Genomic DNA, 26655 nt, shown 5'->3' on the forward strand with positions numbered 1-26655 from the left:
AATAATTATGTTCGTTCCAAAACTGTGATGTCTCTCCCCACAGATTCCTCATTGGAGGATCTATTCCACTCACTCAGGATGAGAAAGTCACTTAATGTTTCCAAGTTTCCAAGCAAACAGCAGTCAATTCTTTGAGTTAATTTGTCGTCATGTTAAAACTGTGGCTTCTGTGAAAGAGGAGGAAGACACAAATGAAAAGAATGTAGAGAGTGTAAATACAATAACATGATGCTCAGTCGGAAGCAGGGTGGCCTTGTGCCTTGCGAAGGGGAAGAAAACACAAAGGGACTCAGATGCTACAACCGTAGGGGCTCAGTTAGGGCTAAACTGGAGAGGCATGACTCAGACTGTCTACTCTATGGGAGAGAATGGAAGAAATCCTTGTAGCACTATGTTCTCCTCATGCAAACCTCGACACAATTAAGTAAACTCAATTGCAGAAGTGGGAGGAATGCGTAAGAGGGAGACAGAAAGCCAGACAGGGCACAATCGGACGGATGTTTCTGTATGCTACTATTGTGGAGGGGAGGGAAGTATCGCCCTCATTTCTTTTCATAAGCCTCTTTTCATTGCTAATCAACCCATCTCCTTGACTGTATTCCTCTGCGTCTGATTTTTGTCTCAGTCCGTCAGAGAAATTCAGCTCTCTAATCATGTCCACTGACATTTTAGGTCTGAGAATTCAAGATCATTCTGGAAACAGGGGATCTCTCTCTCTATTGCTACTCTCATTGGAAGAGGGGAAGTTACTCAACATGAGTGCGGACCATGAAGAGTTCAGGAGGCCTCAAAGAAACTGGGTTGTAAAAAGTGTCAACTGGACATGTCTAAAGCCAAAAGCTCCACGCTCCAAGTTCCACACCTGAAGGCTGAAAAGACCACTGTCACAGAGAGGAGCAAGTTGCAGTGACTGGTACAAATGGTGATAACGGTGCACATGTTTAGACAGTCTTGTCTCAGTAGTATTCCAGTGCTGTTCATGGTAGTAAGGAGGGTAATGGTACATGTATTCATCCTGAACCATCACAGTATGCTTGTCACGTTTCAGTGCAAGCAGTCATACGAAGAATATGTCTGAGACTGTCTCAGGTGGACACTGGGTGGAATAAACTGTAACTTGAAAAGAAACAGCCTTATGCATTTAGGATTTTTGCTTGCGACTGAACTCGTACAGAACAGTGACCCTAATACTGAGGTATTCACTGTGTCTTTTGTGTATAGTTACCCCCCTAATGGTTGTAGCGTATGTATTAAATGACATTTGAGAGGTTGCGAAAGTTCTTGCCATCATTCTCATAGATAGGATTATACTCAACAGATCAGATATCAGATAAACGACCATATAGAGTGGTGTAGTTTGTAGTTCTAAAACCTGGAAATCAGTTAGCATTTTTGCACATCTGGTTCCCTCGTCTCAAAGTCTGTGAGTTTTTTTAATGGGTTACACGTTTTGTTCCACGATATAAAATACATCACCAAATGTCCCACAATTGAATTATAAATCTCTTACGTGTGTTAAAGCTGGTGTTTTAAAACAAGTGTCTAAATGAGACAGAGGTTGTCCTCACAGTGAACACGGAGACTCATCTACTCACTAGTCTGTTTACAGGCCCACTTTAGTTACAAACTATTCTAACTCTAACATTACAACTTGTACATTGATCAGTTTATAGAAAACCTGTTTACAGTTGTGTAATAAGACACAAAGTTGTGGTGATGTTTCAGTCATGCCACCGCAATGTAGTCTGTTTATAGCCAAAAATGTGCTTTTTACTGCTAGCAAATTAATTTAAGCTTTGAAAATCACAAAAGCGGTGTTCATCTTCTATCTTGTTGTAGTAAAATATTTCATTATAAAAATGATGGTCTGGACTATAGACATAAGACACAAGTTGTCATAAACCTAATTTTGCTTTAAAGCCTTGGTCTACCAAGACAACCAGAATCCTTTAGTACCTGAAATTGCACGGATTATTACAGTTGTGCAGCACATGGTGGCCATTATACAGTGTTGGATTGTGAGGTAATTGTGTCTGATTTTTCTCCTACACATTCTCAAAATATAAAATGATGCTTTTTAAAATACCAGAGTGAGTGTGAGTGCACCCCTCTGGGAGAAAAGCAATATTGAGTGAGGTTTACTGTGAAATCTGTTAACATGTGCCTCCTTGGCAGGCCCCAAACACTTGATTGATGAGAAAACGGCGAGGGATTTAATGCCTCTTCTAGTTGTCCCTGATATCAAAACTACCCCACGTGTCAGCATCCAGCAAAATATGACCACAAATTGAAACCATGGGGGGAACAAAATATATATGGTACCCTTGAACTTCCCCCAAATTCATTTTCGGGGGGAAATACAATTTGCAGGATGCTTGCGCTGCAGAAAGAAATAGGTGTTGGTAGGGGGTGAGAAATGAAAATGAACGGAACGGTTTGGAGTTTGGGGGTATGTGTGTGGAACTGATTCCGCAGCTTCTGGCCCCATCGGCACGCTGTGATGTGGCTAACACCTCTACAGACAAGTTTATTTAGCTCAGCAGTCTGAATTAAAACTCAGCTGGGCCCCTCTGTGCTGTTTACCTATTCAGAGGAGGCTGCCATATTTAACGTGTGCAATGCAGTGTGCAGATGAAGGAGGCAGAGGCATTTTTTTGATGAGGTGTATTCCACTTCTCATGACTCAGGGGGCTGACAGATAGGTGAGCATGCTCAAGTCCTCAGTTACCCTATAATTCTAAATCATAAAAATACACGTTTTCAGTTTACTGCTGTATTTCTGGGGTCTGCTAGATCTGCAGAGGATGTCCAGCCTGAATTGTTTATTCCTTATTTTTGCTATTCCATGCATTCCCACGAAGTTTAGGGTGCTAATTTCAGGGTGCTGTAGGCAAAGATTGTGTGAGAGAAAGTGAAAGATAGAAGAGAGAAAGAATTAGATCAGAGGACTGCAAACAAGGACATATGAAGCAAAAGAGCAAAAAAGACACACAGAGAGAGGAGGAGAGGATGGAATAAGGCAGTGAGGGAAGCAGGAGATAGCTGATGGGTAAACAGGCCTGGCACAGGCTGGAATGAAGAAGTGCCCTCCGGTGGCTGGGACTTTGGAGAGAATAAATGCCAGTGTTACAAACAGCCCAAACCAGTATTAATCTCCCCGATAGCCTTCATGCCCGCCGTGCATTAGAGGAAATAGCGCGCTAAGCCACAGAATCATTCAATCTTCCCCGCTCGCTCCCAGAGTGCTGCCTGCAAACAGCCAAGGCCCAGCGCAATAAGGAATGATGGAGGAGCCGAGCTTACAAGCAGCCCCATCCACCGCAGCGTTTTACATTTTAATCACATCACACAATAAGACAGGTGGAAATCAAGTACGGGCAGGTGGAGGGGAAGCAATTAACAGTGACAGTGGAAAGAGGAGGGAGGAGGAGATAAAAGAGGTTGGAAGGAAAAGTTTTCGTCTTTTCAGCTTTCATAAAAAAACGGCTTTAAATCAGATTTTTCATTCTCTGGGTTTGATTTAAGGTTGGATGCACACAGAGTATTTGATGGTATTGAAATTATGGAAAGTGTTCAAAGCTGTAGGAAAGAGGATTAGTGCTATTTTGTCCTGTTAGGGGAAAGTGACCTTGTTTACTCACACCCTCAAAGAGCCACACTGGTCTGACGGAGGGCTTACCAAGACATGTCGCCTCTGGTCAAACTGAGATTAAAGCCCTAAATACCAAATTAATTACTCACTAGATTATTCTCCAGACCTCAGGAGGGTGTCATTTCACTCCTTGCTTCCTGTTTCGCAGCAAGCCCTCCCAAAATTCCAAAGGAGACAGGAATCACCTGCTGCAGGTGTAATTGTCCAGGCCCTGCGCCAAAGTCAAATGGAGTCTTATGGAGTCAAATGGAAATCTTATGTTGTGCTCATTTTCTCTTGACTCCAGTCATCAATCTTTTAATCTGTGGTGAGGTGCAGTCAGGGTGGTTTCTGTTGGGCTCCTAAAGCACGCTGCACTCTCAAGGTTTTACTCTTAAGTGTGACAAATGAAGAGTGGGGCAGGGCTGCACGCGATGCCTTGCAAACCGATGCAGTACACGCACTCGTGATAGAGTGACTACAATGGGCAAATGGTAAATTGCAGGGGTTGAATGTGTTTCTGTGCTTTTAAAATGATCGCTTCCTCTTTTCGAAAAACCAAGTTTTCATGCCATAAGTTTGATTTTATATACCTAACTGCAATTCTAATTGAATCTTGATTTTTTGATGTTATTATTTCACACACATTTTAAGGGTGTAAAGATTCACTGACATGAATTGGAAATCTGGTCAATGGCCTGATCCTTAAGTTACAACTTGGTTGACTGAAGCTCTGCTGCCAATTCTGCACAGCATCTCCACTCTCGTTTAAGGTAAAAGGTCAACGCAAGACTTGATGCAAGACGTTGATACAAGGCTGGCACGTAAGCTTTTCGAGTCAGTTACAGTGCAGCATCGGATCTAAACTCTGAAGTCTAGAAAACATTTGAATTGTATAAGAATGGAGGAAAGAATGGAACTATTTGTAAGGTTTGTAGAACAACGGTTAAATACCACCAACAAAATGGAGGTTAGCGTAGTGCAACAACTATCTGTGGTAATGCGTTGCAGGATGAAAAAAATAAAAGCAAAATGTCAAACGAGTCTGGATGAGTGGGGAGAAGAGGTCAGCACAGGTTTTTATATTTTTCAGTGAGAACTGGGGATGAGATTTTAAGTCTCTGTCAAAAGCAGTTCCTAGCTAATGTTAGCCTGAAGGCCTACAATGTTTCCTGTTGCTTGGCAGCACCGTCAGCTGCTCTGGGATGCCTCTCTCATTGGTTGTCATGGTCCAGCTCAGAAAGTACTGACAAAATCATCCAGTTTTTAAAATCGTAAATGTCAAACATTGAGGCTGCCCCGATAAGTCTGTGTGCAGCTCAGGAGGCTTAGACTGGCTCTGTAAACCCCTCACATGACCAAATAATGTGTGCCGAGCAGCATGTTCTGAACGGGCACTACATGTTCAAAAAACAAGAACTGTATCAGATTGCATCATATCTCACCAAATCAGTGCATTGAATGGAATCACACCATATCGTCCTGTATTAAAAATGTATTGTCCCTGAATCATACTGAAGCATATGCATCTAGATGTGTATTGGATTGTCTAATGAGGGAGAGATACACACCCCTAATACATTTAATTTTATGGTTTCATTGCAAATACACTATCTTCAGTGTGAAAAAATTCAGAATCCATTATCAACATTTTGGTGGTGATAGACTTGGGTATTTAGTCTTGCTAATGACGCTAGGTGAACTCATTATAAGTTGCAGCTATCTGAACAATCAGCCTTTTAATAAAAAAGAAAATCTGCTGCCAAAGAGTTCATCATTGATTCCAATAAATCATTCATGCGTGGTGTGTGTTTACTCGACTGCTCCAGGGGGGTCAATCTGTAAAACCTACAACGAAACCTGTCTCAGTTCGCCTGAAGGAGCCTCTCACCCGATGAAAACAGCAGAGAGTTTTACTGATGTATCGTCTAAGTGAATCTCAAGAAGCTTTACCTCCTTGACAAGAATTAAGATCTGAGGGAAACAAAGAATCTTCAAGGTTCAGGTGATTATATTGGCTTGAAAAGAATGATATCATACTTTTTTTTTTAAACAAGAAATCTAAGGATTTCACCGTCGATTTCTACTTGACAGTACAGTGGTCTGTTGTGCAGTGCAGTTGAAATAATTAAAAAGTGAAGTGCTAGGAGTTGCCCATGGCTACTACAGCATCTGCCCTCTGCTGAAGAGCACATGTCAGGAATGTCATTACCGCCAGTGAGTGAGCTTGTTAGCACCGGGGTCAGCAGCTTAGGGTTAACAGGAGAATGAGGAGCGGTCAGAGAGGGGTGGCAGGTCAAAAGCTGGGGTTGAACCCGCAAAGTCAGAGCACTAATGGGATACTCAGTTTGGACTCAAACACGCGCAGATTGATTGGATTCCAGTGATTTTTTTCTGCCTGTTTTCTCTGCTTTCCGTCACTGGAGCTGCAAACTACATCTTCTCTTCCACTTGATAATACGCACCATTTATGTAACTCTCCTGTCTATGCAGCTGACTGTGGAGGTGTTTTGACTTTTTGTGCACCATCTCCTCACCCACATCTTTAACCCCCAACCTGTAGAGCCCAACCCCCCTCAGAGCTCAGCCTGTGAGGGGAGGTACAGAGTCATACAGAGATGGATGGAGCCAAAGACGGAGAGTGAGTTAGAAAGCGAGAAGGTGGGATGCTGGTAAAGGTCGCATTTGCCTGCCTCCCCACTGCGTCTTCAACCCCCTCTGTCTCTCTCATTAGTACTGCATGCCGCAGAGCAGAGGGAGGGGAAGGTAAACAACTTGCCTTAAAGAATACACTGAGCCTCTAACCAAACAAGCCGACAGAGGCTCTTTATGCCTCGCCTCAGTCTGACAGAGCAGCATATGTTGTTTACATGCTAAATTAGCAAAATCTTGTGAATTTTGAAGAAGGCTACAGTCTGCTGCGTCGGTACTATAGGAAATCTGCATCAACAGCAGAATAGACCAAATGGCTGTGGCATCAGGAGCTGAAGCATGACTAATGTGTCAGGTTTTGGATATGTTGTGATTATATCAGTCTTCTTCTCATTATTAGGATTAAAGTAATTACAGTCTGCAATGGGAGGTTTCTACTCTGGTGTGGAGCCTAAAAAATAACAATGATAAAAGTTTGTTTTAATATCAAATGTTAATGTTATATCAAACCCCCAAGAAAAATGGCAGGCTTTGAAGCCAATTGGACATTGTCGCCAAACCATGTTATTACAATGTAGTGATACACAGGGGCCGAAAAATACTTTTTCCCACGAGCTTGTATTGTAAAAAAAAGCAACTGTAAAATGATGCATACATTTTTTGAAGAGTCACAATCTGCACAAAATGACTTGTTTGACTATCAGAATTCAATCGATTTGGTTCAATAAGATTTGGAAAGTCTGGATCCGGTGAAACTGTCACCTGTTTTTTTTAATGTAGTGAAACTCCAAATATACATTGAAAAATGGTAAGGAACAAACCCTGAAGCACCCTTGGCATGTCCTTAAAGATCCTGTTTTTAAAAGAAAATAATTATTTGACGAGTTGGGCATGAGACTCAAAAATCAACTTTTAACAAGTAGGTCCTTTAAGGGACCCCAGGTTGCCACAGCACCCGCTTCAACTGCTTTAAAAGCTTCCTCCAGAGCCACAAATACATTATATAACTTTTTTCACTGGCTGAGCAGTCCTCCTCATGACAAGATCTTAATGTGCAAAATTGGATGTCTTACATCCTGCAATGATGGCAACATAGAAACTGTATGAAGAGCTAATTAATATGAGTTTGGGGGCCTACGCTGGTCATTTCACAGCAGACCTGCCACACTAACCGGGCCCAGGGTGTCCAGGGAAACATTTGTGAAATAAAAAGCTTGAACAGTGGTGGGATTGTACAGGCGATGCACATAATGTGTCTATTGGGTAAGACTTGGAAACAGAAGCATTGGCAATTTAATCAGTTCCTTTTGCTAGTCACATCACTGGGAGTAGAAGTGGTTTCTGACTCCTAAACCTGCATTAATAGTTTGGCTTTCATCATTATCCCTATTATAAAGTATAGTAAAAACATTAGTATTAATTTGTATTCATTTTGTGTGGAGTTTGTGTCCACCTGATGTAAATGTAATATTCTCTCTCCTTTCAGCTCTATTTTGGTCTCCTGAGAAAGATATTTGTTTCTTTAGCAGCTGAATGCTCCACTTTGTTCACCAGCTAACGGCCAATATTGTTCGTTGTTTAATGCCGAGCAGGTAGTGTGCATTTATGTTCACTAGAGTGTTTTTACTAAATACAGCTGCCTGTTGCCTGTTGTGGCTGGAAACATTTTATCAAATCAATCTTTATTCTTGAAAAAATGACAATACAAAAATATACCATATTTAATATACACAAGGGAAGTTAAACTGGTTATGAAACAGTCTTAATTTAATCCGGTTCCCTTTGTATGACCTACATAAGCAAATGAAACCATCAGCAATAAGTTTGGCTATTTCAACATAGTTTCTGCTGTTTTCTTTATACCTGTCACCAGGTCAGATTCCGACTTATCTGGACCTTTCATGGCAAAGTGCTGAAGATGAACTGAGGAGTCTTACGGTGCTAGCCAGATCAAGTAGACATGAAGCAGTGATGCTCATACCACTTTGGTCCACAGGGGCCACCAGAATCAACACACAAAAAAAAATAAAGTTCTTTGTCCTGCTTTAACTAAATATGACAACTTCACAGGTCTCTATTTACTTGGTCTATGAGAATTTGGAACATAACAGTGGGGTCACCGGCCAGAAAACACTGGGACATACTGGACTAGGACAAGCCAAGACAGATAAACTGCTGACAGGCTGCACTCATCTGTGTATTTTTCTTCATACATCATTTCCACTCAGAAAACTCTCCAATAGACATCCATACTGGCACTGGCTGCAGTGCAAAGACATCTGTGATGCCTGCATAGCACAGCTGGTTAACTACCACTGCCAAGACTAGAGGACTGATGAGAAAGGGAAAGGAGGAATAAAACGGAGACAGCTTTTGTAGAGTACCATATACTGTGTTACACCAGGTGCTGGTCAAAGTAATACTACAGATGCCTACTCATCTGGAAGTTAGAGAAACCTTTGGATATGCTCTCTCTCTTTCTCTCATACACACACACTCACTTATGCACTTCACGCCTTCAGTTTGATCTAATTAGGGATGGAGCAGAATGCTTCACAGCTGACACTGGCTTCAATGTAAGCCACAGGGCTCTACAGTATGGACAGACACCATTTCTTATCAACCTGCCTCACTGCTGATAATCCAGCTAAACGACTAAATAGGAAGGCAGCCTGCGTGTCATGCTCTTTTCCTTCCTTTTGTAGATTTTTTGTATGCGTTGTGTTAAATTCACACTGAGTGTGCAGAGTGGCCACATCTTCCTATTGGTGTTGCTGTGAGCTAATGTAAGCCAAAATTTGTTATGATGTGTTCACACCTGACAGCCTCAGTGATATGCCTGATCTCACTCTCATTCTTGGAACATCAAAGACACGTTTCTGCCCTCGTTGCAGCCCAGTCTATATTGAACAGCAGTATTCAGTGCCTGCACTGAAAGTAGCATGAAAATATCTGTTTATTACACCATCTTTACATCAAAATTAGCCTGTATATGGATATATATTTTTAAAAGGGGGTATAGCTCAGTGGTAGAGCATTTGACTGCAGATCAAGAGGTCCCCGGTTCAAATCCGGATGCCCCCTGAATCTTTAGGGGCGGCAGTAGCTCAGTCGGTAGAGACTTGGCTTGGGGACTGGAGGGTGGCCGGTTCACTTCCTGGGTTACTGCCGAGGTGCCCTTGAGCAAGGCACCAAAACCCCCATGTGCTCCCCGGGCGCCTGTCATGGCAGCCCACTGCTCCTAGTTTGCAGTGTGTGTACTTACAATGTGTAGCTAGTGATGGGTTAAATGCAGAGGACTAATTTCGGGTGTGTTTGCATGTCGCATGTAAAAGACAACTGACAAAATAAAGATTCTTCTTCTTCTAAAGCTGATGCAGTAATGAATGCCAACTGTACCCATTCCCATTGAAGACAAAAGCTAGATGTTTTAGTTTTTTTTTCAGTATGAAAGGGGTATTATTATTATTTTCTGCAATCATTTTTATATTAATTCACTGAACTCACCAAAGTAATTGCTCACTTACGGAAACATTACTACAACAAGGTCAGACTGGGCAAGAAACACAAAGACAAGCTAACAGTTTAGCCCAACAGTTATGGGCCCTTACCTAAAAGGTCCCCACCCTGAGGGAACCTACGGGCATCCCAAGCTGTAAATCTGTGACTTCACCCCAACATTAAATAGTTATTCACTTTTACTGTAAGTTCTTCCCTAATGTTCTTCCCTAAAAATATCAAAGACAAACTTAAGATAAACTTAAAAATTTAATAACATATAATATATAATATTTGGCATATAATAATAAGCCAAATACCATACAATGTAACAGCTGAGGCACATGCTTAAACATCATCAACTGTTCTGAGAGCAAAACTGCAACCCTAACTTGGGCCTGTGTCCACATAACATCTTTTTCTGAGCGGCAAAGTCTTTTTTCACTTGTTCCCACTGAGGAGTGAGCGTCTGCGGCAGCAGGCGGCCGTTAAGAGAAAGGACGCAGTGCCCAGCGTCTTTTTTTTTCGAGCACTCTGCCTTTTTTGTGCGGTCGTTTCGAGCGCGTCGAGTTGAAAATATCCCAAATTTCATAAAGACTCTGGTGACATCACTGTCGCTCCTATTCTTTTTCCTGGCCTAGGCGATAATATTCACCGTATGTTTGTCTCCTATGTCATGTCAATTACCCACATCCTCCCTGACATGTCCTGATGTCAAATAAAAACCAAACAGATAGTAAACCACAAAGGGGCAGTGTCGATCATACAGCAGCAGTTGTCAAGATACTGTTGTCATAGAGACAAGACGCACATGCAGTGTTTAGCACAAACTCTTCGTCTCAGCTCTCCAGAGCAATACTTCTCTGGCCAATAAAAAAACACTGTGTGGAACCGGGCCTTAACTTATTGCTTTAACACACAGTAATAACAGAAAACAATGCAGATCTCTCATATGGAGAAGATGAAGTCCAGACAGACTTTAGTAAGAACATCTACTTTAAGTTCTACTTAAGTATCTACTATAACAGTGAGGGGGAGAAATATAGGATTTTGTAAAATGAGAGGTACATGTGAAGCTCTATGACTTTTGTTCACATGAAAGGCTTCATTTTATGACAGAACTGCAACCTAGTGCTATTTCAGAGCTAAATATTCTAAACTACTGAAGAGGGATAAGACTGCAGTAACGGTGTGACGCAGAGCTGCCTTTATTACTGAGGAAAAATAGAAAAAAAAGGCAGGACTAAGCAAACATCAAGGAGTAGGAACATCCCTGTGATCTTCAAGCCTTCCTTTATAGAGAGGGACTGTATATTCTGCAAACTGCTGACACCTCACATGCACTGTATACTGCACAGAGAGAAGCTCTGCCCATGAAATACAGCCCAGAAAGCAAAACAGAGTGGGGGAGCTAGTGCTCACTCTTGGCTAATTTCGGCATTTTGCCCATGATATCTTTCATATTAGGCAGATTTTCCTAACAGGTGAAATTAATTCCTGTCACAGGAATATAATGAAGGCAATAGTTATCCACTTATCCACTATCGCTGTGCTAAAAAAAAGGCAGATGACAGAAAAAAGGGAGGAAGAAATCTGACAGTGGAAAGTGGAAGAAAACTAACCTCCATTTTGTTGCAGGAGATTAAAGGTATGATGGAGGGGAGGAACAGGAGCAGTGAACAGCTTCCTGTCCTTCATTTGTCATTAATGATACACGTCTGTGCTGTGGTGTTCACTTCTCTGAGTGTCTCTGCAGGAGGAGATGACAGCACAACAAGCCCATTGTTTCTGATGTCAGCAGGCGGTAAGACACAGCAATAAACCTCAGATTCAAGGTAACATGTTTCACCTTTTGTTTTAATGTGTTTCCCATGTGTATGTGCCAGTTCTCTGCATATAACAGCTCCAAAAAAAAAGGTACAAAATAACGTCATCGTGATTGAAAGCCACTAAATGGAGCAACCAAATTATTGATTATGGTTTGTTTTGATCCCGATTATCTACTTTTAGGGGAAAGTATAAACATCATAATCAATGATTGTTTGCACTCTGGGCTCAACTATAAGGACTGCCTGCGTGACTGGGACAAGTAATATGCCAAGTCGGGGTGAGTAAATCTAAGAAATCTCTTGCTTGAACAGTGAAGTGACACTTCACATACTTCATAATAACCTTCATTAATAAATGGTACATTTATACTTAATTGTATACTGTTGTAAATGTACAGATTCCATTTTTCCCACGAAAATTAGAATAAATTATCCAAGAAAATCAACTTGCATTTTTTGTTTTTGAATGATTTATGACATTTTAAGAGTGTTATACTGCAAAAAAGACACTTTTGACTCCTCCCTACATCTTTACTGTGCTGTGTCCATAGAGATGCAGGAATTATATATTGCAGTGAAAAACAAGCCCACAGTGAATTCAAATATGATAGGTACAAACAATGCAAAGAAACTGATTGGGGTTCAGAGGGTAGGGTAGTAGAGAGGCCTACTGTCTTGTTCGTCTATAAACAATATTTGTATGGCCATTATAAAGTTGCAACTGGTGTTTATAAACCTTTACAAATGCTTAATGAATGTTTTTTAAAGCATTTCATTGTTTGTTAAAAGTCAAATAATTATTAACTTTTAACTTAAACTATGAAGTAGGTGTTGAGTTGTATTGAAGTCAAGGACCTAAAGTATAGTAGGCGACGTGTCAGTTATGTTCAACAGTGTTAACCAGACGAGGAGAGAGAAAACAACAGAAACAGTTCAAACACTACAGCAAAGAGACACAGACAATGTCATTATGCCAAAGAAATGGAGTAGTGGGATGTTGGGGTGTAGGCTGACCAAGGACAGGAGCTGGATCTGGACAGGGCTATAGATTTCAGACAGGTATGAGTCATTAGCAGCAAGATCACGTCCATCTGGAGGCCCCTCGCTCTTTCCCCGACCCCGTCCTTCACCTCCCTAGCCTGGAGATGGAGAGCCGGCGGGCTACATTCAGACACACATAAGGGTGTGCAGGTTTCATTCACACATACACCTACATGCAGACACACACTGAGGAATGAGTATTAAATTCTGCTCTGAAGGACCTTGGTGATGGGAGTGAGAGTGGCCCTCCTAGACAGCCAAGATCCTTGGCTATCGATTGTAAGTCTGCTTGATTCTCAGCTGCAAATGTGGACTAAAAAACTCAATCTCCAACACTTAGCTACACTTCTGTTTTATCTCACATCAGGCTGTGATGATGATTTATGTTTAATTAAACTGCTTCAATTTCACAAACCTCCTGTGGTTAAAGTTCGCACCAAAGTGCGGTGATGTAGTGGTGTATGGAAGGCCTGAAGTGTTCTCAGAGTGTGGTCAGTACGCTTTGACATTATCAGTGGGTGGGGTCTGAAAGGTCAGCAGGTGAAGATGAAGCAGTTCTTCTCAGCTCAATTGAAATTTTCTTTTATTTTCATTGTGGCATTGATGTAAGTCAAAGAACTTAGTGATCATAACCCCCACCCCTCTCCCCTCAATAATCCAGTCACACCTGGTCAAGGACTCAAACAACTTTGGACAACTGGAAAACTATGACATGTATGGTGTCCCTGGGGGTCAAAACACAACAACATTACAGAAAATGAAACACAATTTCACAAAACACAGTAACATTTCACAAAACAACGTTTGAGATCATTTTGTAAACACAACTTTTCAGGAAACAAAAAAGCCCAAGAACATTTCAGACAATTCATTTTCATTTTGTGAAATGTTGTTTTCTGAAATGTCTATGTCTTTTGTGAAATGTCGTTGTCTTTTGACCCTCAGGGCCACCGCAGAATGGATCAGTAAGAAAAATACTGAAGCCAGTTAAAAGTATGTGTCTCAAATACATGTAGGACCCAGTAGTGACATGCAGTACGCCAATCTGTGCAACTGTGCAATACCGACTAATTTATCTGTATAATACTTCACAATAGTACAATTTAGTGCAATATTTCAATTCACGCATTCACCGCCCAGAATTTCAATTGCAGGTGTGGTTCTGCCCCCAAGTGACCAGATATTTTATGCTGCTTTGAATTATTTTTTTTTCATACCTGCGATTCTGGATAAATCCAAATATTAACCAAGGGATTGTCTATGAGCAGTTCAGGAGGCTTAAGATTGGATCTGTGAACCCCTCACATTACCAGATAATTGTTTGAACAGGCGCTGCACTGGCTCTTTAAGGGAGCAATATTTAAGAATTGGCGTCCTATTGAATTCACACTGAAAACAAATAGAAGGGAGCCAGCATAATCGCTAACTGCTGCTTAATACAGCTACCATTAGCCAGTTAGCTCAGTTAGCCATGCAGCTAGCAGTTCAGACTGGAAACTCTGATTTCTGTGCTCATGTAACACCAGAGGGTTTGACTGGTATGGTCTGGGGCTAGCTGATTAGCATGCTAACTTTAGTAGATATCACTGCAACACAACAGGCCTACATAGATGTCATAATGTCAAAACGGTTATTTCTTCACATTCTGTCAATAAGGTTAATTAATTTTTTAATTTAAGTCCATTAATGCCTTACTGGACACTGGCTACTGGAAAAAAGCATAATTCATGATTGACCCAGGCAAATTCATAGCAGGAGAAAGTCAACTGGAATAGAAACAGTCAACTGACAACAGAAAACTAAGTGTAGGAGGACTGAGAATGGGTCAATGATACAACTAAAAATGAAATTGCATGGATTCCTTTTTTGTTAAAGCTGCATTAGACATGCTGTCAGACCCAAATACAAATGGTTTCCTACAGCAGCTGTGTGGAATTTCAAGTCTTAATTTTGGATGAAATCATGGAGGAAATAGTGTGGAAATAGGAAACTGTTTATATTTCAGTTGTCACTTTCAATTTGCATGTGAAAGAGATAGTGAAAAAGCTGAAGCAGAATTTAATGTAGGAAAAAAGGAGTGCTAGACAGCCTCTGTTGCAGCCTTTGTTGTTGTGGTTCAATGATGACTGTATTTTTTATTACTTATTTTTTGCATTGCTTACTTATTACTTATTTTGAAGTATTTTTTGCATAAAAACCTTCCATAGTGCAGCTTTAATAGAAAAACTTCATTGAGATTCTACATAGATAAGCAGTTGAGTTTCATCGAGCACTGGGCTGAAAATGCTGTACATTTTGGTATATTCCTGCAAAGAAACTAATTGCCATTTCCAGATTTCCCAAGACAACGTGACAAATTCCCTGAGTTTCCTGTTAAACGTTCCTTAATGTTCCAGAAATATTCTGTGACCGGTGGGAACCTTAAAGCACTCACAGGCATCAGGCAATGAGCAGGAGCCGAGGAGGTGGGAGCAGAAAGGTTACTCCTGGATGAAAGAAGCTGAATGATAATAGAGCACACGGCGGGCCCAGAGATGATTAATGCCATTCTCCTCTTCCATTTGCTGTTCATTAACTCACTGTCTGCCATAATGGCCTGGGCTCAAATGAAAGGGGAGGGAAGAGGAGAAGTTCAGGTTGGGCATCATTAGAGCGAACGAAGATGGAGCGAGAGAATGGGCGGTGGAGAGATGGAGGGAGGGTAGGAAAGAGTGCTGATTAGTGCAGCAGTTATCTACATCTTAATCAAGCCAAGTATTGCTCTCCTGCCCTGAAAAGGCCACACAATGACAAAACACGGCACCATTTAGCATAACAGTCACTAAAAAAGTCTATTGTAGCTGCTGCTGCAGTTTATTGCGGGTGACGTATTGCTGAATAAATATGACAGTTGACATGCATAGTAAAGTCATTTTGATTGCGAAAACAGCTTGTTAGGGCCAGAAGAAAATGTAAAAAAAAACAAGCCTAAAAGCAGGTCTCCAATTTTTACATATTTTGTTCCTCACTAAGCCGGGAGCACCTGGAGGGAGCAGCCGAACACAGGTGCACTGGATGAAGAGAAAGGGAAGGTAGATAACACTGGAGAGGATGTGCATTTAGAGAGGCGTAACACGTAGCATTTCAGTTATGGCAACATTTCTGGCAGAGATAAAAGCATCAGGCATTATGAATCCATTTCTGCTTGTGCATAAGGGCTGAGAAAGACGGACACACGCAATTGGATTTGGAGAGCTGCTGCAATGTATTTCAATCTACGTCAGCGCTAACCTTATAAAATGGAAAACTATTGAACTGATAGTGAGGCTGGAAAAAAAAAAAAAAAAAAACATCCACTAAGACAGCACAGGAGCAGAGACTGATAGATAAACACAGGAAGCCTGTCGAGATTTAGTAATTATTCTTAAAAATTGAAAATAGAGTGTGACAAAGATGAAGAGTGGAGGAAAAGGTAGAGGTGGAGGTTTTCAGGAGACGAGTGAATCATATGAGCAAAAGTAAACAACCTTCATTTCTCATTACCCTTTCTATGTATTCATACAAAGGTCTCTGTGAGCTTTGACTTCGGGAGCAAAATATTTTATTAAATATTCCTTGAAGCCTATTAAGTGACTTGAACACAACAATTACAGTATGTACAGTACTGGTAATGCCCGTAAGAGCTGTGCACGTCCTCAGATCTTCAACCCACGTCGATATTTTATGTTGTAAATGGAAATGTCATTATTTTTAGCAATACAGCAGCGTTCATATTTAATACCCTTCCGGCATTGTGTCAGTCCCTTAAGTGCATCCCTACAGTTCCGATAGCGTTGCCAAATGCATCATTATGTCATCAGTATCGCTAAATGCAACTCTGTAGGACAGAGTGAGTTGGTAAGGATCCTGGTGAGGAAGAAGGTGACCTTGCTTTGCTACTGTATACCATTCAGAAATGTCTGACTACATGTGGCTGTGCAGCTACCATACAGGCACTTTTGAATTGTGTTAAATAATAAATATAACAAATGTTCACAGGGAACATACAGTAGAGGAACAGCAGAGGTGAGAAGAGGTGAGGCATTATTTTCATAGCCACTACAGCAACTGAATGTATGGAATTTAAAGGAAGAGTTCACCCAAAAATTCAGTGATTATCTTTTCACACCCATGTCGATGGAAGGCAGGTGAAGTTTCGTAGACCACAAAAACATTTCTGGAGCTTCACATCAAAACAGTATTACAATATTCTCCTAAACAAATGAAGTAGAAAAACATTAAATGACTCCATACAGCTCGTCCAGTGTTATTCAAGCCTAACTTCTTTTTAAATCAGTTGGGGATCTCAGGATTTTGGGAGACTTGGATTACACTGGATGAGCTGTATGGAGCCATTTTATATTTGTTTTTATTAGTCTTTTTTTAAGTTCCCATCTACTTCCGTTGTTTGGGAGAATGCTGCGATGCTGTTTTGCTGTGAAGCTCCAGAAATGTTTCACCCGACACATGACTGAAGGAAATGTTGATAGATATCATGCAATCTCCATCTTCTTAACGTCCCACAAGAGATTTTCACATGTCCACTCAGGTCCTTGTAACCAAGACCTGATTGCACCCGAGCCAGACAGGACCTGATTACATACAGTTTTATCAGGGTCCCATTTTACTGCCACAAGTCTTGGGTTTGTGGATCCAAGCAGACTGGCTATCTGCTCTGATTACAGTTACTGAATACCGCCATGGCAGGTTCCAAAATTTTTGATGTATGATGACCTCTTTATTCCACAGTGTGCTGCGTAAAGCTGCAACAAGACATGTTCAGTTTTTGTTAATTGCGGTGGCCACTGTGGACAAAAGCTGTATGAGCAGCACTGCCTCCTGTGGTAAACATTCTGATCTTGCAGGTTGTTTTATAAGCAAGTGAAAGAAAGCGGAAACATAGTTTTAATACTATTTCCGTGGTCAATATAATTAATTTAGACTGTTTGTTTGTTTGCACATCTAACTCTGCTGCTCACTTTTTTGACAGTAGCAGGTTCTGAAGGATCTTTGAGGTGCTCGAAAGGAATTATTAGGATTTTGTTTTGAACTGAAAAGTCTAGCTTTGGGTAGGACAGGTGAATGTAAGCGAAGCTACAACAAAAATCTTTTAAGGGGCAATATTATGGGCATCTTGTTAATTGCAGCCAACAACTACACATAAAGTGTCACTGTGTGATTGTGATGACATCATTACTGAGTCAGACTGATTCCTCACACACATGTTCCACTGCAGAGGCTGGAATTAGTGAAATGTCAAAATGGTTTTGGCAAATAGCAAATTAATTAATTCAGTGTGTTTAATGTGTGGATTTGAGCAGAAGATTAACTTGTTGCTTGTGCACAGCTGTGGGAAGAAGAAAAGACAGGTTACCCAGAAAGCAGTGCTGCCAGAAGGTAGTAGAGCTCTCTTTCTTTCTTTCTTTCTTTCTTTCTTTCTTTCTTTCTTTCTTTCTTTCTCTCAGTAAAGCATTTCACCTTCCCTACAAAAGACAGCAATGCATCTGGGGACTGAGACTAAACGCTGGCTTATATCTGTTTTGTAATGCCCACTATCTAAGGAATACCGGGAGCAGGATTCAAACAAAATCAGGTGCCATTGGGGAAAATGACTCCCAATTATGTATCTCTTACTACTGACAGGACCATACAAACAGGACTATCATTACTCCACCATCACAGTCCGAGAAGGCTATAGACTCCCGAGTGAAATGACTAGAATATGGGATTATGGGAGAACGAGAGACATGGAGAGAAAAAAAGGTGTGTGTGTGTGTGTGTGTGTGTGTGTGTGTGTGTGAGTGGAGGAGGGGAGTGATGGAGCAGGTGGACTCCATCATCCATCTTTTCCTCACTGACGGATATATGAGTCGGGGCTCAGCCGCTGTGATGGATGAGAGGTAAGTAGTGAAAAACATGTAGATTCAAATGACAGCCATGCAAGCTGCATGTAAAGGTGTCAAAGTAGGAGAGGACATGGCTTAGAAAAGCACTGATGTTGAATGACTCACCTACATTTAAATCATATCCAGTAAAACAATAAATAAGCAGTAAGAGGTTAGGTAATTCATTTACATGTTGCATGATGAGAACATAGCATCCTGACTGCAATCATCACAAACTGGTATGGTTGGTACACTGCCCAGGATAGGAAGGCTCTACAGCAGGTGATTAAAACCACCCAGAACATCACTGGTACCATCTACAGAGCATCAGTGATATTGGTGAAGTGAGATGTCTGCACAGAGCCCAACAGATATTAAAAGACAACACGCACCCCAAGACCATCAGTTCACCCTGCTGCCATCTGACAACAGATACAGAAGTATCTGCTGCTGCACCACCAGACTACAGAGACTCCTGAACTCATCATCAACACTCCATTTTCCAACAAAGATGTAGGAGGACTCAAAGGACATAGTAAAGGAGGACTAAGGACTCAAAGGGCAAAGGAGGTTACATTTTTTAAAAATGACAATAAAGTTACCTTGTATTTTCTCCAGGTGCTTTGGTTTCCTCCCTCTACACTCCAAACATGCAAGTCAGATGAGTTAGATAAGCTAAATTGACCCAATGTGTATGAGTAAATATCTTTGTGTAGGATTAGCCCAGCAGTAGACTTATTCAGGGTATACTCTGTTGTCCACTGCATGCTGGGATAGGCTTTAGCTCTCTGCAACCATAAACAAAACAAACAAATACAGAAAAAAATAAAATCTTAAACATAACTGAATATACGTGACATAGCCAGGATATTGTTGGATCAATTTAAGGTGAGAAACTGCATGTTCACTTTTATTTCTACACAAAGCTCCCATTGAACTTGAACATGGTGACCTTAGAACTCTATTACTGCTAGTGACTTTGTCAAGGCTGCATAAAAATGTCCTTAAAACGGTATTTTCCTTTGTTTGTTTTTCAAGGACTCTCTCTTTGTTTCAGCCAAAGAGCTTTACTCGTCTGCAGATGGTTCAAAATTCTCACTCCACGCATTGCTTTCCACATTACAGTATTGAACTCTTATCACTGACTACAAGTGGATTTTAGCATGAAACATGAATCATTTTTATTAGGTACTACTTGATAAAGATCCCGAACACATTCCTGATTCCCGACATAGTAGTCCAAAATCATCACCATAAAAGAACTAGCATCCACTAGAAGTCCCCAGAGCCCAACGGGGACGGATAAAGGGACGGATCCAGGATTTTTTTCTCACTTTCTTTTACATTGTGAGATTGTGAGATTTCCGTTTATTTCATGGGGGAATAATGCACGTGTCTTGATGAAAACAATCAGGTGTATTGAGATGGCTGGTATCTATGAGTGAGTACAATTAGATGTTGAACCCAGATCTGCTGAGCTTAAATTATGGTGAAGCAGTTATGGGTGCTATAAAATGTACAGTGCTATCTAGTTTGATATCGGATTAGGCTTGATTGAATTAAAGAGGGCCGTTGGGCTTTGGTGGAGGTATGCGTTCTACCAAGTGCCATTCTAGTTTTTGCTTCTTTTGGTTTGTACTTATTTCTGTTTTAAGTCTATTTTGTTGTTTAAGTGCCTGTGACCAGCCTATTGTGTGCTTCAAGTGGCGAAGCATTTTGTGACTTTTGTTGATGCTACATAACTAAATCTGCACTTTTATACAGCGGTGAAATTAGGATGAAAAAGTCCCCTTGCTGAGGACCTGTTGTACAATAATATGATTGAGATTACTGATAACAATTTGAAATTTGCCTTAACAGAAATGAATGGGTTATTGCTATGATTTTTGTATTTAATTATTAAGAAACAGAACAATACAGTAATGGTGGATGTAGGCCTATGTACTTAAGCACAGGTTGACCCATAACCCCAACCTTCAACCCCTCACCCTAACACTAACCCTAGTCCAACAGTATGTGCCTGGGTTAAGCCACTGACAGCCCCAGCCCAATTTACCCCATGCTTTTATTACCATATTGTCACATGTATCATAATTAATGCTTTCAACTGATTTTTTGTAATGTAGATATCAGATTAGTGTTGTGGTTTTCAGGCCACATGGAACACACTGGGATATATGAATTATATGTCAAGGAGGTTCCCAAAGCTATGAAACCATTGAAATCTTGTATTGTAATAAAATATGTATTATTATTAGCAGTAGCAGTAGTAGTAGGTGGGAAGCTTTCAATCTGCAGCTGTCGTTGTGCTCCTCTTCAGCTGCGTCTGTTCTCCTAGAGCGTTAGCACCATTCTAAACCTGCGCAGCTGAGTAGATGGATTGATATCTATTGTAGGAATGCCTGTGTTTCTTCTTTCGTCTCATCTGCTGGTCTGTCGTGACGGCGTCTGCTCTTTTCAAGCTGCCATCCACCCCCTTCAAAATAATGTTCGCGCCGCACCCACTGTGCCCATCCGTGTGCATGTTGGTGAGGGATTGTTGGTGTGACGGGCCAGCCAGTAACTGAACTCTAATTACTGACTTGCATGTCTAAGTTCTGGGAAGTCTAGTAACCTTGTGAGGTTAAATAATTTGTCTTCATCAGCAACAAAGACTCACAGAGAGTCCCAATGGGCTCTGGCTTTACTTCATCAATTATACCAGCCTGATTTGTTTAGATTAGACCCATGCATCTCACACAGGTAGCATTTGGAGGAATTATCACAGAGCTGGTGACCCACTTAGAGTGGTGTAAGGGAGTCCTCTAAGGCAGTGTCCTAGCTCCCAGATAATGATTCAATTTCTTAAAAAAAACCTTTTTTCATTAAGATGAGAAGGTGTAAACACAACATTATCATTTTATCAGCTTATATAGCTGATGTGATGAACTTGTTAGCAAACAGTTGTTTATCTACACATGCAGCAGTTACGGAGCAACATCAGCATTCATTTGAAGTCGTGTTTCTGGACAACTCATGAATGCAAGCTCAATACTGACTCTTTTAGCCACCTTTTGGTCCGAACCAACTTCTGAGAAAAAACATCTCCCTCTGTAGCTGTTAACTGCTCTCCTTTGTTCACCAGCTAGTTGCGAACTTTGTGTGTCTGCTGTTTGCTGCTGAGCAACAGTGATAAAGCAGCGAGAGTGAACCTACACGCTAAAGTTGGGAGCCATAAAACCAGAATGGATTCGTCACTATGGGCAACTTAGTTAGCTGAGTTAACAACAGTCCAAAAGTCCTACCATAGTTGCCGTATTTGACGCGTCTTCGAAGATCCATATTTTACAAGGTATTGTATCAAAGTTAGAAATTCCAGTAAACTTTCTTAGTTACTGTAGAAACAGATTGTTCCCTGAACATCAGAAGAGGCAGTATGTGTTCCAGTGATGATGATTACAGAAATAAATTCCATTCCAAAACTGAGTATGCTCATACTATGTGAAAGCAGATGTGTGCTACAGGATGTGAATTCAAACAGTGGATGTCTTTGGGGAATAAATTCAACATTTTCTTCACCCTGCTTCTTTTATCATGGAACATGTATTACTCTGTCACTGTTGACAGTTGATATTTTGTGTGAAATGTGTTGAAGTGTACACTGAATAACAAAAATATCCTGTAGAGAATAACATTCTAGCTGAAATTTGTAATCAAACAGATTAGCAAAGATTCTGAATATCTGCATCTCCTTTTATAATGTCCATGTTCCTCTCAGAAGCTTCAGTGTCAGCCGAGGCCCTGAAAGCCTCTCTGTCAGCTGAGCCCTAAACCTTGTAAGACACAAAACTACAAAGCTTCCTCCCTCGGGATGTCATTACCAGCTCTTTGAGAGGGGATCCACCAATGGGAGGAAGAGAGGGAGAAGTTTTCAAACAAGCTGTAAGGGCTGCACACACATGGACGAAATCCAACTGAGATCACATGAGATTTCTTGACTCGTTTTGATTTTTCAACAACAACATGCGGAAACTCACACATTCTACATTAATTAATTGGAATATATTTGTCATGTAGCGATCACAGGGAAACCTTCTGTTGGCCTTTTTGCCTAGTTTTTCCCACTATTGCTGTTTTGTTTCAATGATATGAGAGCCATATAAAGCAAAGATGAAGGCAGTCCTGTGTATCATGCTGGGCAGTGTCCCTCAGCCTGCAAGTCTGTGCTGTGAGACCACAGCAAAACTAATTCTGACCCACTCCCCTGTGAATCATCCTGCTATGTGCTCCTGCACATACCCCATGCATGAACCGGCCATCTCTCTCCATCATCCGCATACCCCAAAACACAATATGTGCAGACTCTTATCTAATCTCATTTCTCTAACCAGGCCAAGACAACACAAAGGCGTGACAGCAGCATGTGGAGGCTGGAAGTAACCCGGGAGGAAATACAGACCACATACTGAGCGAGAACATGCAGCTGATTGAAGTCTGTCTGGGAGGATACACAGAACACATATATATGGAGAACACACAGTCAGAAGTTTTACTTTATTTTAAATCAACCTTAACTCAAAAGTCCAGAGTTTCCCCTAAGGTGGCCGTTAAACAGAGATCAAACAGCTGATTCAAATATACACAGTTATAGGCGGGAGTGTTTGTATGTTACAAATAATGAGCTGCTTGGCTTCTCCATTTTCCAGCCATATAAACTACCCCCTGTAGATAACCTTCATTAGCGATAAACATGACATTATTATAGATCTGATCCTGCTAACAATTTCAACTTCAACAACTTCTTTGTGTTTTTCTAAGCCTGATGTATCCTCTTTCTCTGTTGTCCAAAAACTACTAGAAACAGATCAGTCAGGCACACTGGTGCACTGGGTGACATGTTCCTTCATTACTACTCTATGAAGACAAAAACTGTAGTTTATTTCAACTTAGTCCCACACACATTGTCCTGCTGCTTAAAATAATAACTACTACAGCACCAAATGTGTATTAATCCGCCACTGAAAAAAGGCCCCAACATGCACTATTTTTCTCATAACTGAGTGATATTTGATAAAGACTGCACTTTGCAGCTGTTTTAGTTAATTACTGAGCCTTTATTAAAAAAAAAAAATGGATGGTGATATAGTATATCATTTATGGAGTCACTTGCAATGGACCTCAGTCATTTAGGTATACGCGAGCAGATTTTATAAAATTACATCTTCGGTAACTGATTGGCTTGGAGCTGGTTGCCACAGACAGAGAGAGGAAGTAAGAAAGTATGCAGAGACGGAGAAAAACATTGTAAACTTTCTAAAGGGGCCTATTTAATGAATTTTGTTATCTCTTGAATGTAAGTAAGCATGATGTGTTTTACATTGTTAGCATTCTCTGCAGGAAGGCAGTCTGTAATGGGTACACTAACATCATTATTTTAAATTTGTGATTTCATATATATGTTGTTTTTTAAATTTTGAATTAAATGTATTTTTAAATATTTATTTTGTTTTGCTGACATTTGTAATAATAGAAGATGCCATATGTTCTGTATCAATACGGTGTCTAGTATTTTTATGTTGGCAGGGCCAGATGGCACAGACACAGAAATAAAAATTAACTAACTAACTAAACAGCTCAGTTTGTGTGTTAGTGGTAAACCTGCTATTGAGAGGAAACACAGACATGAACAATTCAACATTAAGTCACAGATCGTGTCTCCAAGAAAACAACAGATTACTTAGTTGATTATGTTAAACGTACAGTGTGTAATATATCCAGTTTTTAGCGACATCTAGCGTCAAGATTACAACACTCCCTCGCCCACCCCTCCCATTCTGAAGACGTTGGCGAAGCTCCAGAAGCTACGGTGGCCCTCACGGACAAGACATTTTCTAAATATGGACTCGTTCACAACAACGTCAAGTGTTTCTACTAATTCAAGTGATGAGGTGAAGATGTATTTAGTTATTTAGTCTATTAAACTATAGGTTATAACTCAAAATCATACAAAGAAATGATGATGGGTGATGAGCGGACTGACTGTCACACTAAGTCATTACTTTGACTGTCTTTGGCACACTCCCAGCCCTAAATATCTTAGTTAGTTATCGCTCCATATGTTGTCATACTGCAACAGACAAGGAATAAATCTAAATAAATCTTGCTAACACGACGTTACGACCAGCTCTCTGAGAGGCACAAACTGAGACTACGGTATTTAAAGTTATACAAGGCTGCATTTCTTTTCAGTGAAACTAATGTACTACTGATAAACATTATACATGATCTACGTTATCTACGTATCATTTGCAGCGGAGGGAAATATATATTATGATCGGTTGTAATCTTTAACGTTACTCTTACCTGTCCAGCAGAAAGCAGAACACTTCAGCATCAGTCTGCAAACATTTCTCTTTCGTCAGAAATTTCCATCTTTCAAAGGCAGCTCCAGTGTTTATTATTGTTTTATGCTGTTGCTTGTCCTGATCTTGTTTAGCGTCTTGGAGGTTTCGTTTCTTCGACAACGATTCATGCTCCTGTGATTTTTCTTGTACAAAATCAATAAGATCTTTATCAGATTGTGGTTTCAAACTTCTCACATTACAAATTGTTTGGATAGCTAAAGAGGACTAGAAAATTTGACTTTGAGCACTATTTTTTGAGAAATGGAAGAACAATGAATGAAATAAATAATTTATAGTGATCTTTGAGAATGGATTGACTATGAAGCCTTTCTTGATCTTTAAAACAAAACCAAAAAAAAATGACTCAGAGGGCATTTATGAAGACAAAACCCTCTCAAATTGGGGGTCTCTGGTCTCATAAGTATCTATTATTGTGGTCTCTGAAATGAAAAAGTTTGGGAACCTCTGCTTTAGAAGATGCTGCACAACTTACAATCAATCTAAATAATTACCTTGCTCAGCTTGTTCATTGTCCCAGAGGAAGCCACTGCATGAAAACAACCATCTGTCTTCAACAAGCTGCTTGCTGTGACATGCTATGTAGTCAGGATATCTTTTGGTTTTGACAGGATTCTGTCTCAATTCAAGATTTTTTGAGAATGTAAGACTTTTGCAGTTACAGTCTTCCCTCGTATTCAGGACACACCAACAGCAATGTCTTGAGGCTGTCTGGGCCACCGTACTCTGATCCTACCATGTCTGTCCTCCTATACCTATATATATCTCCCTTCTCCTCCCCCTCCTCTCCTCTTTCTTCTGTCCCTCTGTTGAGCAGTTTGTAATTGAGATTCAGGCACACAGATGGATATGCCATGGATGCTGGCTCCGACATCGCTGTTACACGTCCAGCTATCTGTGGAGCCGGAGACATGAGAAGAATCCCTCAGCTTCAAGGCCCCTGCATCGCTGAGGCAATTAGAGCAATCTCCCGCTTTGAGAGGAGAGAACGGGACTCAGTCAGATGATGGTAATTGCAGTTTTCATGCACGGGGCCCGCTCCCTTTTGTAATGCTGTGACAACCTCGCAGGTTCAGCCAACCCAAACTGGTGTCTAATTAATTTGAATCGACAATTTGCATAATTGAATATTTACGTTATTGTAATGCCTCTCCACCTTTTGCAACTAACATCAGCTTGTGTTTGCAGACTCAGACTTGTCAAGCCATTGACTCTTATGTGTACAGCAGCAAACATTGGTACATGACAGGAGTTTGAATGTGACCCTGTCACATTCAGCAGCCAAACGTGCTCTAACTTAGAAAGACCTGTACACTTGTACAAGTAAAATTCAGTTGAGTTAAGTTTCACAACAATTAAGGTTTGTAGAAAACTGATATATATGATTTTTCATTCAATATAATATTAGCAGAGAAGTCACGGTTTCACCACTAAATTACTAATTGATGCTGTGGCAATAGTTTAATGTATAACATAAATTTTGCCAAGATTAATATGTGCAGTAGAGACCGGATCCAGAGCGATGTCATCACTGAGCTGGCATGCAGCCAGGGGTCATAACTAAGAATTTATGAGCAGATCGACACATGAAGCCTTAAAGGGACAGTTCACCCTGAAATCAGGTGCAAGAGTATTAACATGTGTTTAAAGTTTCATGGTGTGACTCTGTGGGAGCAGATGCAGCTACAGACATCTTGTCA

At 40.7% G+C, this 26655-nt stretch overlaps 1 protein-coding gene and 1 non-coding gene across 2 annotated transcripts in view; one reads left to right on the forward strand and one right to left on the reverse strand.

The window, feature by feature from the left end:
* ca10a (carbonic anhydrase Xa) overlaps window positions 1-26655 on the reverse strand; it is a 274125-nt gene that overhangs the window by 114213 nt on the left and 133257 nt on the right. The window lies entirely within an intron of this gene.
* On the forward strand, window positions 9296-9367 carry trnac-gca (transfer RNA cysteine (anticodon GCA)). Its single transcript has one exon. It is a non-coding gene; the product is annotated as a tRNA-Cys (tRNA).

The sequence above is a fragment of the Pagrus major genome, chromosome 20 (genome assembly GCF_040436345.1).
Source record: "Pagrus major chromosome 20, Pma_NU_1.0".
In the NCBI taxonomy this organism is placed as follows: Eukaryota; Metazoa; Chordata; class Actinopteri; order Spariformes; family Sparidae; genus Pagrus; species Pagrus major.